This window comes from Dipteris shenzhenensis, chromosome 24 (assembly GCF_047967505.1).
Source record: "Dipteris shenzhenensis isolate YYH24624 ecotype China chromosome 24, Dip_SZ_1.0, whole genome shotgun sequence".
Taxonomy (NCBI): domain Eukaryota; kingdom Viridiplantae; phylum Streptophyta; class Polypodiopsida; order Gleicheniales; family Dipteridaceae; genus Dipteris; species Dipteris shenzhenensis.
Window position 1 is genome coordinate 46,100,154 of NC_141619.1, and position 6,000 is coordinate 46,106,153.

The window sequence follows — 6,000 nt, forward strand, 5'->3', positions numbered from 1 at the left end:
AGTCACAGATCTTGTAGAAGATGATAGCAGAGACATTAAGGTTGAAGGCCAAACCTTGCAGATACAATTGTGGAGAAGCCATTCATATAGGTAGTGTCTCTTCCATCCATTTGTGTCATAGACATCAACACATAAGACTAATGGCCATTTAAATAATGTCATTGGATAGGTTTTGTGGGTGTAGACCCACAGTTTATTGATCAACATGACATTACTATAAGGGCGAAGCCATAAGAGTCTATGGAAAATTTGCAAGACAAAGAACTAAAGATTATAACTTCTTCAATAGGAGTCATGACACATGTAAGGTTTACTAAAAAATAGAGGAAGTCTATAAAGATTCTTAATCCCATCTCCATTGGCTCTTCATGATGTACTTGGAAAAATTCATTGTCCCTTCTTCATTACATGGAATTGGGGCACAATGAACTTTATTTGTAATTTGTGTTTGCAAATCCTTTTTCAAGGCAAGTGGAAAAAACCAAAACAAAACAATGACTTTGTCAACATCTCTTTTCATAGGGTGTCGGTGTGGTTGAGTTGATGATTGTATGTTTCATCTAGTACAAACTTATTGTCTCCAATACTCTTGGTTGGCAATTCTTTGATTGGATACTTCTTTGGCAATTCATGGTGCTTTTCAACATCACCTTGAGACCTCTCAAGGCTAGAACTACTTGGTTAAGGGGACTGTTAACAGCTAAGATTAAGGCGACAAATCTAAGACTTGCAATCATTGAAGTCAAGGATCTAGTAGAAGATAATAGCAAAGGGGTCAAGGTTGAGGATCAAATCTTGTTGACACACTCTTGGAGAAGCCATTCATCTAGGTAGTGTCTCTTCCATCCATTCGTGTTGGAGACATCAACATAGAAGATTGATGGCCACTTAATGACATTGGAGAGGTCATGAGTTGATCAACAAGACATTGCCTAGTATACTCAGCTAGGGCAAAGCCATAAGAGTCTATGGAAAACTGAGAAAGATTTTAGTTTCTTCAATAGTAGTTATGACACATGTTATTGAAAAATAGAGGCCTTTAAAGATTCTCAATCCCATCTCCATTGTGGCTCTTCATCCTATACTTGTCAAAATCTACCATACTTCAAATCTCTCCCTTGTTGCCCATCCCAAATTTGTTATTGTGTTATCTATGATGTCCACTAGTGACACAAAATCCTTGGACACTGCATATGCTCATGCATGGAGAAAGTAAGGGCATGATTTTGAACAATAATTACATGAAACTGTAGTAATGCAAGTCAAATGAAGGGTTGAGTCCTTTTCCACAGCAAGGGAAGAGTCCTTTCACCACAACCAAAATCAAAGTGCAAATCTAGTTAAGTTGCTACATAATAGAATCATTCAAAAGCATTGTCTAAGAGAGACAATTAGTGCCTAAACATAGTCCCACTTCGGAGGGCTTATTGTATGTCTTGAGTGCCACTGGCACTATCATATATGCAAGGCACCTCAAAAGCTTCATGCAACTCAAGCTTCAATGGGAAACTGATCAAGCAACATGGAAAATTTACCTGACGCCATGCCCATCAACCACTACTTCAGAGGCCTACCAACAGATGCATGTGGCTATTCTTTGAGACGGGGGAGTTCTCCTTTAGCTTCCAATGTGATACATGCTCTAGCTTCTCTTATGGACAAACGACTCACCCTATTCTCATACAACCAATCTAGAGCCAAATAAAGCACTGATCTCTCAGGCCTTCAATGCAAGCTATAATAGCATTGGATCAATCGCCTCCTCTACATACCTTATTTTTCATGACAAAAGCTCCCTCTTCGACTGCGAGCCCACTCAAGTGCCCCAAGAAACTATCTTTGGTGCTTTGGCCTTGGAATATTCCCCTGATTTCTTCAAATTTCTCATATTAGACAACGGAGGCAATGATTACCTCAAATCATTTTGCCATTCTTTTTAGTTCGAGAGTTGTGGCAGTTTGTGTATCTAGGGGGCTTGTTTGAAGTTGACTTTGTTCCCACAAAGTGAGGTCCAATTTAGCAAAGCAAGGTAGGAAGAAATGATATGCAAAAAAGAGAAGCAGCTAGAGCAGTAAAAGCTTTCACCCAAGTGAAGCTGTGGCCTCATCATCATTATCATCCGTCTGCATGCTTCTCCACGTGACTGGAAACCTACCTCCTCACAAGACCCCTTTTTTGTACACGTCCATCTATCTTGTAGGGTGGGCAATTGCTCCTCCTTCACAAAATGCACAATCAAGAGTGAATTCCCAACACAATTTTTTACCACGCCCCCTACCCAACCTGCTCCCCACTTTTCTCTCCAAATTCTTGTTCCCCCTTACCCACAATAAATGCTAAACTTCACCTTCTAGCCTTCCTGCACTCGTGAATTATTCCGCCTTCTCTCATCTGTCGCTTCGTCTATAGCTTCTACTCCCCAACTCCCCTCCATGTTTGTGGAATTGCCTCTCCTATTTGAAATCTAGCCATCATCTCATACATTTTACCATTCTTTGTTCCATTCACATTGGATTGGACCATGGTCACTAAACTCCAATGCCGAATACTTTGTGATGATGGACGCCATTTTGATCCTGTTCCAAAAAGGTCAGTAGATCCGTCCATTCTCGCATACACAGAGGCCTTGGGAGCTACCATGCTGCCTCCTTGGCTATGTGATGCTCAACTCCTAGTAGCTGCAGCTTGGACGGAGGTGGTGAATCCATCGATGAGAAGGCAAGTGGCAGCACCCTCTTCCATCCTCAGCGCGCTCCTGGTGCTCCCCCTCCAAATGCTACTCAATTTCCTTTCCTCAACCCCTCTTCCCTCAGTAGTGGCTCTCTTGTGCCTTCACAGCTTAAAGAGAAGAACCACCACCATCCCACAGCCCAAACAGCTTCCTTTCCCTCTTCCAAATATTTCAGTTAAGCCAGACGTCCCCCTCCCCACCTTTGCTCTCAATCCAGGCTACTCCCATGTGGTGTTCATTAAAACCTCCGTGTTCAATCCAAGCTTCTCCTTCACTCTCCAATGTAGTGTTCGATCAAATTCCACAAGCTGCTACAACAGGGTCAAATTCCACAAGCTGCCTATTGGAGATCCTCTCAATGGCTCATTCGAGTTTGGCTACCATAGGGTTCTCTTCCCCAGGAATACCTTTGCTAATCGCAATCCATTACTAAGCACACCATGATGGCTTACATGCTTTTTAATCGAGGGTATAGGCCTGCGTTAAACCAAAAGCTTCAGATTGGCTTGACACCATGGATATTTTCGAAGGGTTCTTGAGCTAGTGTCAAATATGGATTTGCAGAAGTACTCTACATCGAGGTAGCCCAATGAAGGCCTTGAGAGCAAGCTCGTTTGAGCTTTCATCATTGTGTCCTTGTCTTTGCCATTGCTAGAATGAAGTTTCTTCCACGCAGGTATAAGTGCTCCCCATCGATTTCTCCATGTCCTCTACTTAGCTCTTGAAGAGATGCCACTGCAATAGAGAGCGTCAGAAACCGAAAGCCCATCCTTCCCAAAGGGCCATCAAATCTCTAAGGCAAAGAGTTTTAGCTTGAGAATCTGAAAATGCAAGTTGCCAACCTTTTGGGCACCATTTGTTATGCAAACGGAAGCTCTAGCCTGTTTGGCGACAGGGAGGTCTCACTGAAGAAGGTGATGTTCAATAGCTCCTCATCAACTTACAGCGAGCTTCCTGCTTTGCTACGCGCTTTTGGCATCCTAGACTCGGATCTATGCTCTAAGCCGACAGATATGCACGAACAAAATTTTGCCATGAATGCCGGTTCAGAACACACTATCCAAACGGATACACTCCGCTCCTTACGGACATAACCCAAATGACTACATGTTCCCTGTTGACTGTAGCTTACAACTCAATCAGGCCTCTAGAGGCCTCGCAACAACCTACAGTAAGAGAGAACTTGGAGGAGAGATTTGACAACCTGGAGAAACTTTAGAAACCTGGAGCGGCAATTCGAACTGGCTGATGGTAAAGGATTTTGGAGCATGGAAAGCACTCTAGAGCATGTTAGACATAACTCTGGGGAGAGCTAGAGTAGGAGATCTCAAGCAAACTGTGGAGCACAGTCAGATGGGTTTGGGGGAGCTGGAGCATCAGATGGGTCGTGGGATTGGGGACTCAGAGAGCTGGAGCGGGAAAACTCGTCAGGGAAAGCCTAGACATGAGAATTTGAAAAACTCGTCAGGGAAAGCCTAGACATGAGAATGTGGAGAGGGTGCTGAAGCAGCCGCATCAAAGCCTAGACGTGAGAATTAGAATTTGAAAAGGGAGTATGGAGAGGAGATCTGCCTCCTTCAAGCCTCCACTCCATCCATTGCTTCTACCACATCGCAAGACCCCTTGCTCGAAGCTTTGCCTACGTTCACTCCATCCTTCGGCCACATGGCACTCTCAGCACTCCAACCTCTCTCCAAGTAAGTGACACATGGCACTCTCAGATCCACACGACATGTGGCAACCTCTTGCCTCCCTCTCTCCTTAATATATAGTAAGATAAGATAAGATATAAGATAAGATAAGATAAGATAAGATAAGATAAGAAGAAGATAAGATAAGAAGATAGAATTTGAAAAGGGAGCATGGAGAGGAGATCTGCCTCCTTCAAGCCTCCACTCCATCCATTGCTTCTACCACATGGCAAGACCCCTTGCTCGAAGCTTTGCCTATGTTCACTCCATCCTTCGGCCACATGGCACTCTCAGCACTCCAACCTCTCTCCAACTAAGTGACACATGGCACTCTCAGATCCACACGACATGTGGCAACCTCTTGCCTCCCTCTCTCCTTAATATATAGTTAGAAGATAAGATAAGATAAGATATAGTAAGAAGTAAGATAAGATAAGATAAGATAAGATATAGATAAATATGTGTGTGTGTGTGTATGTATGTATAATAACACAACGACAGAAATTTCATTATTGAAACCGTCAAACAAAACGAAAGTGCATGCATATCCCAAAGTCCATAAAGCTCCAATCGTAAAATAAATATGCAGGTACGCATAGAGGTTCGCTAATGAAATAGACATCATGCAGGACCAATTGAAACCTGTGCTGCTCCATGAGAGTACTTACCATCACATGGTGTGGTCAATCAATGTCTGAAGAAAGTGTACATGTAGTCGCCATTTATACCTTGAGCAAAAGCTAGCATTGGCTCATGCGCTCTGTATCTTATAAAGGATACGATGATCCTAAGACGTCCATACGGACCACCAACTTTGCGACTCTTGAGTTTAAAGAAGCCAAGAAATTCATCCAGAATGTGGAGCCTCATGAACCATGTGCCAATTGGGAGGTATCTATAACCAAAAGAATAGTCTCTTTACACACTCATAGTCACAAAAAAAAACATTCATATATCTTTTAAGAAGAGAACAAAATGTTAGGGACCACCCACCCATAGAAGTTGACCATCTCAAGCATGTCAACCAATAGTTCTGAAGACGCATAGCACCCCCATCAAGGGGGATCTCTTATAGAAAAGAAAGTCAATAAACCTAATGATATTTGTTTAAGAATATATAGTATTCGAGAGTGGCTTCAAAGCAATCATGTTTGTAGTACTACTGCAATGGAGTCAGTGACGAATGTGAAGCTCCTAGCCATCATATCTAGCTACATCCAAGAGCATGTCCGTGGATTTAAAAAAAACTCTTCATCAATACATGAGCTATATTGAAAGTAATGTACAGGCGATAAGTTAACAATGAAGCATATGCTTTTACTTTTCAATAAACAATGGTACAATGTAGGAACGCAACAACCATATATATTTGCTGTCATTTTGCTGCACCTACAAGACTTCCTTATACACAATATTTGTAGTATAAGATACCCTTGAATCCTCGACACTGGCTTCATTAGCATTGTCTTGAACAAATACTTTAACAACATTTGATGATCGTACACGTGAGAAAGCCACATATAATTGTCCATGACTCAACACCAGTGTTGCCAAGTATAAGCCAAGAATGGTCATTGT